Source organism: Macaca thibetana, chromosome 18 (genome assembly GCF_024542745.1).
Source record: "Macaca thibetana thibetana isolate TM-01 chromosome 18, ASM2454274v1, whole genome shotgun sequence".
In the NCBI taxonomy this organism is placed as follows: Eukaryota; Metazoa; Chordata; class Mammalia; order Primates; family Cercopithecidae; genus Macaca; species Macaca thibetana.
This window is the reverse complement of record NC_065595.1, coordinates 37,907,272-37,922,942: the sequence shown is the minus strand read 5'-3', so window position 1 is coordinate 37,922,942 and position 15,671 is coordinate 37,907,272. Positions and strand designations below refer to the sequence as shown.

Sequence of the window (15,671 nt, the reverse complement as noted above, 5' to 3'; positions counted from 1 at the left end):
TCTTGGTTACATGTGAATATTATTTACTTATTAAAAATTAAAACTGATACATTAAAAATATGTATTCATTTATTTTAAATGAATTTATTTTAATTTACTAAACTTTAACAATTTAAAATATGAATATTAATAAAAGTTTAAAATTTAAATTATCAAATTTTAACTTGAAAATTTTTAACTTGAAAATTTGATTAATTAATGTAAAATAGCATTAATATGCCTTTTATATGTTAACATAAATAACTTTTTAAAAAAGTAATTATAATTTGCAATCAAAAATATTTGTTGAGAAGAGTGTCAGTTTTATATTTTTCCAAATGCATCTAGTTTAATACAAAACAGCTAGATTCTTATATCTGCTTCTTAATGAAATATTTGCTAATATATTGTTTAGTTAAAATATATGAAGAAAATCTGAGATCACACAGATACTTAGTTGGGAGAGGGAAAAGTATTTTAATAACTTCTCCGGGTAGTTTTGGATATTTTCTTTTGATACTACGCCAACTATCATACACAAGATGATCGTTTTCAAAAGTTCGATTGCAATGCGGAAATCCAGAACCAAGTTAATAAATGCTCCACATTTTGTTACACTTAGAATTCATTGGTCAATCTTGCGATTTGAACAAATCTTCTTCCATGGATTGTTTTGAAAAATCCTGCATTCGTCATTTGAAATGATGGTTTACTCTCAAGTGAAAGTTTTAATGTTGATGTGTTTTATTATGTAATATCAAAAATGAGATTCACTAATATCACCACCAATTTCATCAGAACAATTTTTAAGTATTGGAAACCTGTCCAGCTCCATGTGGTAGATGTAAATTTCTAAAATTCTAATTACTATTTGAAAGTTTGATGATATTGTCATTTATTCTTCAAGTAACAAGCTAATTCATTCCTTTCTGAGGCAACATCTATCAAATACCCAAGTTTGAAAAGTCATAGTTTGTCAGTTGGTCATTATAAATAAAAAACAGTACTCTAAACAAAGTGGCTAATTTTGCATGCTACTCAATTGCCCAAGTGCTTTTCCTGTGGACAGCCACGTAACATCAGTATGGGGCAGAACTGGCTTATGTATATTTACCATTTCTTCATACAGAATATCATAGAGCTATGTAGTCAAGGATAGAGATTTAATAAAATTAATAATTTCTAAGAATTATGCAAAGACATTTTTTGAGTTTTGTCACTTTGTCAGTGTGAATCAAAGACATTCTTAAGTGAAACTGGCATATCTTTACCGTGTGTTGTGATCAATGATAAAATGCCTGCTAGTAGAATTGGGTGCCACTATGTTTATTCATTCCAATGCACCAGCAATTTTATCTACCATAATTTCTGTAACATCAGTACAAATGTCAACAGAGTGAAAATGTAAAAATGCTCTTAGTTGTATTATAAAAAGAGTGTTGACATTGTAGATTATTTAAACAGGTCTTGATTATCACCGTGGTCCGTAGGCTACACTTTGAATCATTGGTCTAAGGTTATATCTAGGTTGGACCACCAATGCCGATATTTAGGCTAAACTCTTTTCTTCCTTTGCATTGAATCTATAGATTGCTTTGAGCAGTATTATCACTTTAACAATATTAATTCTTCTGGTCCATGAGCATGTGAAGTATCTTTGTTTGTGTCATCTACTATTTATTTCATTCATGTTTTGCAGTTTTCCTTGTAAAGGTCTTTCACCTCTTGGTTAAATTTATTCCTAAGTATTTTTTTAGAGATACTGTAAATGGGATTGTCTTCTTTTAGTTTTGTTCTAAGCAATATCACTATTGGGGTGTAGAAAGGCTAGTGAGTTTTGTACATTAATTTTTTATCCTGAAATTTCACTGAATTCGTTTATCAAACTTAAGAATTTGTTGATGGAGTCTTTAGGGTTTCCTAGATTTAAGATCACATCATCAGCAGAGATAATTTGACTTCCTCTTTTCCAATCTGGATGTTTTTTCTTTAGTTATCTTGCCCAATTGCTCTGACTAGGACTTCCAGTACTTTGTTGAATAGGAGTGGGGAAAGTAGGCATCCTTGTCTTGTTCCAGTTTTTAGAGGGAATGCTTTCAACTTTTCCCATTCAATATGATAATGGCTATGTGAGTTTATAATACATGACCCTTATTACTTTGAAGTATATCCCTTCTATTCCTGGTTTATTGAGAGTTTTTGTCATGAAGGGATCCTGAATCTTATCAAATGTTTTTTCTGTGTCTTTTAAGATGATCATATAGTTTCTGTCCTTAATTTTGTTTATGTGATGTAACAGATTAACTTTAATTCTTTCACAAAAATTCTTTACAAACTAATTTACACATCCTCAATTTCATATTTCTTAGCCCCACTCCCACACATTTATAATTTCCCTACAATTTGAAAACCCTCAATTTAGACAACCTGAGATATAGCTAATCTTTCCTCTTGTATTTCCTATTCAAATAACATCCAACTGAGCAGATCGATCAATAAGCACATACATCTTTGCCGCTAAACACGTTCCTCCTGCCTATTTTAAGGATGTAAGGCCCTCTAGTACAGAAAAAACACTGGATGAGAAGACCTACCTACACCAAAATGCCTTAATTTACTTTCATTTATTTTTATTTTTTTTGAGACAGAGTCTCGCTCTGTCGCCTAAGCTGGAATGCGGTGGCGCCATCTCTGCTCACTGCAAGCTCCGCCTCCCAGGTTCAAGCAGCCTACCCAGGAGCTGGGATTTCTGGCGTCTGCCACCATACCCGGCTAAGTTTTGTATTTTTAGTAGAGATGGGGTTTCACCATATTGCCAGGCTGGTCTCCCACTTCTGACCTCAGGTGTTCCACCCGCCTCGGCTTCTCAAGGTGCTGGGATTACAGGCGTAAACCACTGAAACCGACCCTTACTTTTTTAAATCTCTAACTTAAAGTTTTTAAATTCTTTTTATTTTGATAATGTGCCTACAGGAAGAAAAGTTTAATGATGTGTTCTCATTTTACAGATAAGCAAACTTATGCTCAAAGAAGCTGAGACATTGTTGACTCTCTTCTACCTGCCCCTCTGGTCTGGCCCAATCTTCCCAGTGATAGCAAGAACAGAGACAACGCCATCAACAAGCTTCCTGGGTGACTCCATTCTTGGCTGCCCATCAGACACAAATCTAGGGGAATTATGCTCCACCCTTTCCTGGCCTAAGGGTTTCCTCCCTACATGTCTTTTGTTGTTAGTAGAATAAGCAATCTAATGTGACAATAAACTTAAAATCTATATTAAATAAACTTGGGAAGCAGCAGGACTGTAGGATCCCAAAATTATTAAATATGCATGTTTGAATTAATATAGTCATATAAGATAATCCAATTTTCTTCTTTTTTTAATTACATAATTTTTACTCGATGTGTTTGTCAGGTGACTATACCAACCCCAGACAAATCCTAAAGTGTTGCCTTGACCAAATTAGATATGTCTTCAATTATTTGCTTTGTCATTTAGTTACAATATATGGAAAATGAGTTTGTGTCCCAGACTATTCTGTACGCGACTGGGTAGCTCACCTTCTTTTGTCAATAACCTTAGTAACTGTTTTTGTTGTATGTTAATGAAATTATATTATGCTTTCATAATAAAACTTTTGCAAGTAACCAAATATTTACTTCATTGCAGTAGCTTGTTAAGAGCTATCTATTGGTATCCCACTGACTTTTTTCATTATTTTTCCACTTCCTTTATACAATTCATTGTATTTTGGTGAAGTGTGTTTTTCTATGATTGTTAAATCTTAATTTTGAAAAGCTAAACTAGACTTAGAAAATATGAATACATTTTATTGACAAGTTCAATTCGTATTGTTTTAATCTATTTTTGTGGTAAACATTTGCTGATTTCTGCTCTTTTGATCTATTCCTGTTTCTTTTCTTAACAGCATTTTCCTCAATGGTTCAATCTTTCTTCTGTGCTTGGCCTCTGCCATTATAGTACTATTTATTCCAGCTATGATTTCAGGGGCACTTATCAGACTCCAGCATGACCAGTCAGAGTACTGCCTTCTACTGGCCACAGTAATTTGTCGAAAGATTGGAATGTGACCCAGTCATAGCTAATAATACATTGTAAGGATTTTGGTAGACTGCTGGAGAAGAAAAATGTGTTCTTTTTCGCTGGCCATGAACTTGGAAGGATATGACTTTGGATCTGTTGTAGTTTTCATGACATCGTGATGGAAAAACTGATCCGAAGATGGAGCCATAACATAGAAAGTAGCAATGGATAGAGAAAAAATAAATCTCATTGATATATATTTAACATTGGTTCCATCTATATAAAAAAAATATCATCTATGTCTTGCAACTTTTGTTTATTAATTCAATGAATTTATCTCCCCCACTGTTCTCCTCTCCTTAATTCAGCTTTACTTGGGTGCTCTTTGATTTGCAGCTGATGTAATGCATACTTGGACCAAGTGTGCATGGTACTCATGACATAAATGCTTAAAGGCATCAGAGCTTAGTACGCGGGGGAAATAACTTAACTATAATTTAGTCAATTTAATTGACTTCTTGCTATTTACAATATCAGTCATTGCAAAGTAACTAGGCTCAACTCACAATCCCATTGCTATTTTCCAATCTGTTCTAGTCGACGTATATATGATATTATTTATAATAATAAGAGTAACCAAGTTTCACTTCCATTTGCCTTGTATTTTATATATATCAGAGCATTTTCATATTCATTCTCTAATTTAATCCACAGAGAATTCAATGAAGTAGGGTAGGTAGCATTTACATTTTACAAATGAGAACAATAAGAAATGTATAGATTGCATGGTGTGTCGAAGCTCATATACCAAGTCCATAGTGAAACCAAGCAAGACCCCATTTCTAGTTGAAGAGCTTTTTCATTTACTGTACTATTCCACAGGTTGACTTTTTTGTTTAACCATAAATTCATTTGTAAAATAAATACAAATGCATCCCAAATCTATCTATTTTTAGTAATATGTCATTGAATAATTGCCTCACTAATGTCAGCTTTACTGAATGGTTAGGTTCCACTCTTTCTGCTCTCCTGTGCAAAACTGTAGTGAGTCATGTTTTGTTAACTTTATTTTTCTCTCCAAAGTAATAGCTAATTTGCTAGTATTCTTATCCAGATACCAAGGGAAATATTGAAAGTTAGAAAATGCTCCCTCTTCACAAGCACTCTCACTGTTAACCCAGAGCCCTCAAAAAAATGTGTGTTTCAATAATAATGTATTTATTAGTTTTAACTACTTTTCTTTTTTTTTTTTTTTTTTGAGACGGAGTCTCGCTCTGTCGCCCAGGCTGGAGTGCAGTGGCCGGATCTCAGCTCACTGCAAGTTCCACCTCTCGGGTTTATGCCATTCTCCTGCCTCAGCCTCCCAAGTAGCTGGGACTACAGGCGCCCGCCACCTCGCCTGGCTAGTTTTTTGTATTTTTTAGTAGAGACAGGGTTTCACCGGGTTAGCCAGGATGGTCTCGATCTCCTGACCTCATGATTCGCCCGTCTCGGCCTCCCAAAGTGCTGGGATTACAGGCTTGAGCCACCACGCCCAGCCTTAACTACTTCTTAAAATGGTTTGAATGGACTAATATAAGACCTGCTAGTAGTAATACAAGTGGCTCTGTTAAATATGGAGGATATAGGAGGAAGCAGCTATATGTAAAATGAAATTTCATCTTTTGAGTTTAATTTTTATCTATAAAATGATACCAGTCAAATTTTCTAAGCTTTTTTCCCTATGCTGCCCAACAGAAATTATTCATTTAAACTTAACTGTTTCACTTCTTGGCCTGTTGAACAGTACAGGGGCATTTTTAATCATCCCTCATACATCTACTCTTCTTCTCTAAGAACCTATTCTATCATTTTAAATCAGCTCAGGTTCCATATAGCTATTACATAAATCCTATTCTGACTTCTCAGTCAGTCATCTTTCTTACCTGGACTTTTTGTTCTTGTTTAAGGAAAAGGTCTCATTAAGAGAAATAAATTTGGGGAACTTCAACATATGAATACCAAATAAAGTCATGAAACTGAATGAGATCACCCAATAAGTGAGTACAGTTAGAAAACAAACAAACAAACAAACAAGCCTGAGGACTGAGACCTGGGCCATCCAAATTTAGAAGTTGGAGAGATAAAGAGAACCCAAAGGGAAAAAAAAAAAAAGACTAAGAAGGAGTACACAGAAGGTTCAAAGTAAACATTCAAGTGAAAGCAAGAAGTATTCTAAGGAGAAAAGAGTGATCCACTGTGTCAAATACTATTTTTGAATCATGATTAATTTTTACTTCTCTACTCCTGTTGTTTATTACCTGATAGAGGAAGATGGGTATCAAGATTAACCAACAAGTTTCTTGATGTTTTTCTTTTCACATTTTCTGGGACAGCCTAATGACTTTTGGAAAAGCCTTCTCTCATATCCAAACCCCTTAGAATTTCTCATTAGCCCCCTACAATTAGCACTTTTTTTTCCTGAGACTGTCGTATACATAAATATTCTGTGCTCCCCAGTTCAGTATTTAACTAGAGTATAAGAAAGAATACAGTTATCTCATAAGCATACATTCTATTTTCCTCCAAGAAAACAGTTCACTCTTTTTGGTGAAAGTAAGGCCAGGCATTCCTTCTTTTCCTCCTTCCAGAGTGCCCCACAGGGTGCTAGGCCACACACTGCCTAGCAGACACAAACAATCAGAACTTCCCCAGGCATAAGTAGTGCAATGTTGTAGCCATGGTTCTTCCCTGACTTGGTAGCATCAGACAAGCCACTAATCTTTTCAATCATTGGAACCTTCATTTTTAAAGTAGGAATATCAACCTAGGCCAAATCAAATCAGTCATTTATATGATACACATTGAAAGGTATAGATCATTGAATAATCCAGCTTTGACTAATTAGTGAATCAGTTTTGCATTAATTCTAATGCTTGCTTCTACAGTACGTCTTCCAAAATTCTCCTAACAGTGCTCTTGATTACAAAGCTAGAAGCATAAGCAAACACGAGCTTACTTTTTTTAAGGTTAATACAGATAGTTAGATCTCAGAGACACAGTTTATATCTCTGATTTCTACTTCTGATTAAAAAATATATTTCACATGGATGTCTCTGTGCAAACAGCTGAAATAATTTTTTTAAAACCCTCAGAGCTAATAAAAGTGATAGAATTATTGTGCATATTTATTATAGGAAACAGTTCATATTATGCAGTAAAAGCTGATTTATATCATGTTATTTATCAAAAGAGGAACGAGAAATCTTTGAGGACTGCCTTGCTAATTTTTCTTTTAGCCTGATGAGAAATAATACACAATAAAAATGATAAAAATAATTGCCAGGGGGACGGAGCAAGATGGCCGATTAGGAACAGCTCCAGTCTCCAACTCCCAGCGTGAGCAACACAGAAGACCGGTGATTTCTGCATTTTCAACTGAGGTACTGGGTTCATCTCACTAGGGAGTGCCGGACAATTGGTGCTGGTCAGCTGCTGCAGCCCGACCAGCGAGAGCTGAAGCAGGGTGGGGCATCACCTCACCTGGGAAGCACAAGGGGAAACGGAATCCCTTTTCCTAGCCAGGGGAACTGAGACACACAACACCTGGAAAATCGGTTAACTCCCACCCCAATACTGCGCTTTAAGCAAACAGGCACACCAGGAGATTATATCCCACACCTGGCCGGGAGGGTCCCACGCCCACGGAGCCTCCGTCATTGCTGGCACAGCAGTCTGCGATCTAACCGCAAGGCAGCAGCCAGGCTGGGGGAGGGGCGCCCCCTATTGCTGAGGCTTAAGTAGGTAAACAAAGCCGCTGGGAAGCTAGAACTGAGTGGAGCTCACAGCAGCTCAAGGAAACCTGCCTGTCTCTGTAGACTCCACCTCTGGGGACAGGGCACAGATAACAACAAAAGCAGCAGAAACCTCTACAGATGCAAACGACTCTGTCTGACAGCTTTGAAGAGAGCAGTGGATCTCCCAACATGGAGGTTGAGATCTGAGAAGGGACAGACTGCCTGCTCAAGTGGGTCCCTGACCCCTGAGTAGCCTAACTGGGAGACATCCCCCACTAGGGGCAGTCTGACACCCTACACCTCACAGGGTGGAGTACACCCCTGAGACGAAGCCGCCAAAGCAAGAATCAGACAGGTACACTCGCTGTTCAGCAATATCCTATCTTCTGTAGCCTCTGCTGCTGACACCCAGGCAAACAGGGTCTGGAGTGGACCTCAAGCAATCTCCAACAGACCTACAGCTGAGGGTCCTGAATGTTAGAAGGAAAACTATCAAACAGGAAGGACACCTACACCAAAACCCCATCAGTACATCACCATCATCAAAGACCAGAGGCAGATAAAACCACATAGATGGGGAAAAAGCAGGGCAGAAAAGCTGGAAATTCAAAAAATAAGAGCGCATTTCCCCCAGCAAAGGAGCGCAGCTCATCACCAGCAACGGATCAAAGCTTGACGGAGAATGACTTTGACGATATGAGAGAAGAAGGCTTCAGTCCATCAAACTTCTCAGAGCTAAAGGAGGAATTACGTACCCAGCGCAAAGAAACTAAAAATCTTGAAAAAAAAGTGGAAGAATTGATGGCTAGAGTAATTAATGCAGAGAAGGTCATAAACGAAATGAAAGAGATGAAAACCATGACACGAGAAATACGTGACAAATGCACAAGCTTCAGTAACCGACTCGATCAACTGGAAGAAAGAATTTCAGCGATTGAGGATCAAATGAAGGAAATGAAGCGAGAAGAGAAACCAAAAGAAAAAAGAAGAAAAAGAAATGAACAAAGCCTGCAAGAGGTATGGGATTATGTAAAAAGACCAAATCTACGGCTGATTGGGGTGCCTGAAAGTGAGGGGGAAAATGGAACCAAGTTGGAAAACACTCTTCAGGATATCATCCAGGAGAACTTCCCCAACCTAGTAGGGCACCAACATTCAAATCCAGGAAATACAGAGAACGCCACAAAGATACTCCTCGAGAAGAGCAACTCCAAGACACATAATTGCCAGATTCACCAAAGTTGAAATGAAGGAAAAAATCTGAAGGGCAGTCAGAGAGAAAGGTCGGGTTACCCACAAAGGGAAGCCCATCAGACTAACAGCAGATCTCTCGGCAGAAACTCTACAAGCCAGAAGAGAATGGGGGCCAATATTCAACATTCTTAAAGAAAAGAATTTTAAACCCAGAATTTCATATCCAGCCAAACTAAGTTTCATAAGTGAAGGACAAATAAAACCCTTTACAGATAAGCAAATGCTTAGAGATTTTGTCACCACTAGGCCTGCCTTACACGAGACCCTGAAGGAAGCACTCAACATGGAAAAGAACAACCGGTACCAGCCATTGCAAAAACATGCCAAAATGTAAAGACCATCGAGGCTAGGAAGAAACTGCATCAACTAACGAGCAAAATAACCAGTTAATATCATAATGGCAGGATCAAGTTCACACATAACAATATTAACCTTAAATGTAAATGGACTAAATGCTCCAATTAAAAGACATAGACTGGCAAACTGGATAAAGAGTCAAGACCCATCAGTCTGCTGTATTCAGGAGACCCATCTCACACGCAGAGACATACATAGGCTCAAAATAAAGGGATGAAGGAAGATTTACCAAGCAAATGGAGAACAAAAGAAAGCAGGGCTTGCAATACTAGTCTCTGATAAAACAGACTTTAAACCATCAAAGATCAAAAGAGACAAAGAAGGCCATTACATAATGGTAAAGGGATCAATTCAACAGGAAGAGCTAACTATCCTAAATATACATGCACCCAATACAGGAGCACCCAGATTCATCAAGCAAGTCCTTAGAGACTTACAAAGAGACTTAGACTCCCATACAATAATAATGGGAGACTTCAACACTCCACTGTCAACATTAGACAGATCAACGAGACAGAAAGTTAACAAGGATATCCAGGAATTGAACTCATCTCTGCAGCAAGCAGACCTAATAGACATCTATAGAACTCTCCACCCCAAATCAACAGAATATACATTCTTCTCAGCACCACATCGCACTTATTCCAAAATTGACCACATAATTGGAAGTAAAGCACTCCTCAGCAAGTGTACAAGAACAGAAATTATAACTGTCTCTCAGACCACAGTGCAATCAAACTAGAACTCAGGACTAAGAAACTCAATCAAAACCGCTCAACTACATGGAAACTGAACAACCTGCTCCTGAATGACTACTGGGTACATAACGAAATGAAGGCAGAAATAAAGATGTTCTTTGAAACCAATGAGAACAAAGATACAACATACCAGAATCTCTGGGACACATTTAAAGCAGTGTGTAGAGGGAAATTTATAGCACTAAATGCCCACAAGAGAAAGCAGGAAAGATCTAAAATTGACACTCTAACATCACAATTAAAAGAACTAGAGAAGCAAGAGCAAACACATTCAAAAGCTAGCAGAAGGCAAGAAGTAACTAAGATCAGAGCAGAACTGAAGGAGATAGAGACACAAAAAACCCTCCAAAAAATCAATGAATCCAGGAGTTGGTTTTTTGAAAAGATCAACAAAATTGACAGACCACTAGCAAGACTAATAAAGAAGAAAAGAGAGAAGAATCAAATAGACTCAATAAAAAATGATAAAGGGGATATCACCACTGACCCCACAGAAATACAAACTACCATCAGAGAATACTATAAACACCTCTACGCAAATAAACTAGAAAATCTAGAAGAAATGGATAATTTCCTGGACACTTACACTCTTCCAAGACTAAACCAGGAAGAAGTTGAATCCCTGAATAGACCAATAGCAGGCTCTGAAATTGAGGCAATAATTAATAGCCTACCAACCAAAAAAAGTCCAGGACCAGATGGATTCACAGCTGAATTCTACCAGAGGTACAAGGAGGAGCTGGTACCATTCCTTCTGAAACTATTCCAATCAATAGAAAAAGAGGGAATCCTCCCTAACTCATTTTATGAGGCCAACATCATCCTGATACCAAAGCCTGGCAGAGACACAGAAAAAAAAGAGAATTTTAGACCAATATTCCTGATGAACATCCATGCAAAAATCTTCAATAAAATACTGGCAAACCGGATCCAGCAGCCCATCAAAAAGCTTATCCACCATGATCAAGTGGGCTTCATCCCTGGGATGCAAGGCTGGCTCAACATTCGCAAATCAATAAACATAATCCAGCATATAAACAGAACCAAAGACAAGAACCACATGATTATCTCAATAGATGCAGAAAAGGCTTTTGACAAAATTCAACAGCCCTTCATGCTAAAAACGCTCAATAAATTCGGTATTGATGGAACGTACCTCAAAATCATAAGAGCTATTTTTGACAAACCCACAGCCAATATCATACTGAATGGGCAAAAACTGGAAAAATTCCCTTTGAAAACTGGCACAAGAGAGGGATGCCCTCTCTCACCACTCCTATTCAACATAGTGTTGGAAGTTCTGGCTGGGGCAATCAGGCAAGAGAAAGAAATCAAGGGTATTCAGTTAGGAAAAGAAGAAGTCAAATTGTCCCTCTTTGCAGATGACATGATTGTATATTTAGAAAACCCCATTGTCTCAGCCCAAAATCTCCTTAAGCTGATAAGAAACTTTAGCAAAGTCTCAGGATACAAAATTAATGTGCAAAAATCACAAGCATTCTTATACACCAGTAACAGACAAACAGAGAGCCAAATCATGAATGAACTTCCATTCACAATTGCTTCAAAGAGAATAAAACACCTAGGAATCCAACTTACAAGGGATGTAAAGGACCTCTTCAAGGAGAACTACAAACCACTGCTCAGTGAAATAAAAGAGGACACAAACAAATGGAAGAACATACCATGCTCATGGATAGGAAGAATCAATATCATGAAAATGGCCATACTGCCCAAGGTAATTTATAGATTCAATGCCATCCCCATCAAGCTACCAATGAGTTTCTTCACAGAATTGGAAAAAACTGCTTTAAAGTTCATATGGAACCAAAAAAGAGCCCGCATCTCCAAGACAATCCTAAGTCAAAAGAACAAAGCTGGAGGCATCACGCTACCTGACTTCAAACTATACTACAAGGCTACAGTAACCAAAACAGCATTGTACTGGTACCAAAACAGAGATACAGACCAATGGAACAGAACAGAGTCCTCAGAAATAATACCACACATCTACAGCCATCTGATCTTTGACAAACCTGAGAGAAACAAGAAATGGGGAAAGGATTCCCTATTTAATAAATGGTGCTGGGAAAATTGGCTAGCCATAAGTAGAAAGCTGAAACTGGATCCTTTCCTTACTCCTTATACGAAAATTAATTCAAGATGGATTAGAGACTTAAATGTTAGACCAAATACCATAAAAACCCTAGAGGAAAACCTAGGTAATACCATTCAGGACATAGGCATGGGCAAAGACTTCATGTCTAAAACACCAAAAGCAACGGCAGCAAAAGCCAAAATTGACAAATGGGATCTAATTAAACTAAAAAGCTTCTGCACAGCAAAAGAAACTACCATCACAGTGAACAGGCAACCTACAGAATGGGAGAAAATTTTTGCAATCTACTCATCTGACAAAGGGCTAATATCCAGAACCTACAAAGAACTCAAACAAATTTACAAGAAAAAAACAAACAATCCCATCAAAAAGTGGGCAAAGGATATGAACAGACATTTCTCAAAAGAAGACATTCATACAGCCAACAGACACATGAAAAAATGCTCATCATCACTGGCCATCAGAGAAATGCAAATCAAAACCACAATGAGATACCATCTCACCCCAGTTAGAATGGCGATCATTAAAAAGTCAGGAAACAACAGGTGCTGGAGAGGATGTGGAGAAATAGGAACACTTTTACACTGTTGGTGGGATTGTAAACTAGTTCAACCATTATGGAAAACAGTATGGCGATTCCTCAAGGATCTAGAACTAGATGTACCATATGACCTAGCCATCCCATTACTGGGGATATACCCAAAGGATTATAAATCATGCTGCTATAAAGACACATGCACACGTATGTTCATTGCAGCACTATTCACAATAGCAAAGACTTGAAATCAACCCAAATATCCATCAGTGACAGACTGGATTAAGAAAATGTGGCACATATACACCATGGAATACTATGCAGCCATCAAAAAGATGAGTTTGTGTCCTTTGTAGGGACATGGATGCAGCTGGAAACCATCATTCTTAGCAAACTATCACAAGAACAGAAAACCAAACATCGCATGTTCTCACTCATAGGTGGGAACTGAACAATGAGATCACTTGGACTCGGGAAGGGGGACATCACACACCGGGGCCTATCATGGGGAGGGGGGAGGGGGGAGGGATTGCATTGGGAGTTATACCTGATGTAAATGACGAGTTGTTGGGTGCTGACGAGTTGATGGATGCAGCACAGCAACATATGTATACATATGTTAGTATACATATGTAACAAACCTGCACGTTATGCACATGTACCCTAGAACTTAAAGTATAATAATAATTTAAAAAAATAATAATAATTGCCAGATAAGTCGACACTGGTGAGAGGCATACACCATTTACTTATGGCATTTCTTTTCCGTGAAAAAAATCTTTAATATGTCAGACAGTAGAAAAATTGACACTAACATTTTAAATGTTTTTCTTGTTTTGAAACTAAGGGGAGAGACGGACAAGAAGGCCCCCATCTGCTCCTGGTCGCACTGAGCTGAGTGCTGTGCCCAGGGTTTTACATCGGTTTTCTTGTGGGTCAACTCCCTTTAGGCATTCCTGTGAGATGGACAGACTAATAGTAAATTCAGCTGAAACTCTCCCTTAGCCCTGGCATTTTCTTTTAGTAATTTTCCATCCACCACCCTCCACTGCACGTCTTGGCTATACATTTCTACCTGCCCGTGCTGTATTTGGAATTGAGCCCACTTCTATACTGAGGTTTGTTCCCACCATGGAAGAGTTTCTGAATAAATCTGATTTCACCACTTTCCTGTCCAGCTCTGGTTTTCCTTTGACAGGTCTTCCGGAAGACTCAGTTACCAGAACTGCATTATAAATTCAGAATGGAATAAATTGCAAATATTACTTAATACCTACCTATAGTTCCTGCTTCCTTAATTAAAGACAGAAAAACTCAGGACATCAGAATAGTGAAGTAATTCACTTGGTAAAAACAATAAAAATAAGTTAAAAATCCTCTTTTTCCTGAATTTACCTGCTAATCTTAGATGTCTCTAAATCTGTATGTACCAATTTGTAACAAGGAATAAGAACTTCATAAGATTATTAAGAGAATTACATAAAATAAACTGTGTCTACGGAAAGCATCTATACACCAGGCCCTCAGGAGATGGCCTGAGCAGAGGAAACCATAAATATTAGTCTCCTTCCCTGCTCCTTAGCTTACTTTGTAGGAGAAATGAAAAGCACTGGAAATCAGGCATATAATCTAAAAAGAAACTCAAAGTCCTAAGAAAGGTCATTTAAAAAATCAGAGAGTCCATGGCTGTGAATTGTAGTACTGAAGAGGAGGAAAAGATGTGTTTACTCTTGTGGTAGTCACGCTTTTAGTCACTCAAAGCACATGAAGAGCTTACATTTCCATGTGAAATTCTGGGCTCTATGACCAAAAGTTTCTCTCTTTTTATCTTTAAAAAAAAAAAAAAAATCAAAAGACTCACCATGAGAGTGATCATATTATGCAGTTTGATTAAACTTTTCAATTTTATTTTGTTAAAAATAATTACTTGCAAACTTGGGCATGTTACTATTGTTTGTTGCAAAACATGAGAAAGGGACCTCACAACTAACCTCAAGCACAGGCAAATGCAAGACCCCCAAGATCTAGGACCATTCCCTGAGTCACTATTAGGGCTTGAAGCAGTACTGCCTCAGAAGTTTTCAAAATATGTTTTCCTCGTTAGCCGAGTTCCATAATCATTACCTTGCTATGAGCTGGATTTACATGGATAGAAAGCATGGAAAACAACATATAGGTCACTAGTGGGAAGAGCTAAGGCCTTAACTTATTTATAAGGCAAATTTAAATGTTTTACAAAATACTAAAATGGCAAGGTATACAAGGGAATACAAGACATACAATGCCTACAAGATGACAGATAAATAAAGGGAAACATGCCACTATTCTTGGCTGATTCTCTATACCCTTATTTGCCAAATATCAGGTTTGTGTCATCCTCTCTATTTCCTTTCAGATCTACAAATTCTGTTATTCTAGATCATGAAGCTTAACTTCTTGAAGATATGCAGGCTATCATATAATAGCATGAAATATATAATTTTAATTTTCTGATCTTTTAAGCCATTATACCAATAGAAATTTTGCCTGCCTTTTCAGCATATATGCATTGAGATTGTGGTGTTTTGTTTTCAGTTATTCAAAATTCATCACTGAGTAACCCCTATGTTTCAAGAACCATTCTGAATTTAGAAAACCCTGAGCAATTATCTCAAGAAGTTTTCATTCAGATCCATTTATGTTAATTCTGGGAAAAACAAAAAGGTTTAGGATTTGTGAACTTAATATTAGGGGAAATGTTACCCCCACAGTCATGCAAAGTTAAAACTAAAAGCATTTCTGGCAAGCAACCGTCTCTCTTTGTTTTTTAAGCATTGAGATTATGTATATTTGATGAAAGCTAATTCAC

The 15,671-nt window shown here is 37.4% G+C and overlaps 1 protein-coding gene and 1 long non-coding RNA gene across 3 annotated transcripts in view; one reads left to right on the top strand and one right to left on the bottom strand.

Annotated features, from left to right (window-relative positions):
• LOC126941250 (uncharacterized) overlaps positions 1 to 5,955 on the top strand; it is a 268,663-nt gene extending 262,708 nt beyond the window's left edge. For both annotated transcript variants that reach the window (XR_007721200.1, XR_007721198.1), the window contains exon 6: positions 2,988 to 5,955. This is a non-coding gene — a long non-coding RNA (uncharacterized LOC126941250). The remainder of the gene's footprint in view (positions 1 to 2,987) is intronic.
• The window catches only part of RIT2 (Ras like without CAAX 2), a 392,076-nt gene that overhangs the window by 47,307 nt on the left and 329,098 nt on the right, over positions 1 to 15,671 (bottom strand). The gene's annotated exons all lie outside the window — the stretch shown is intronic.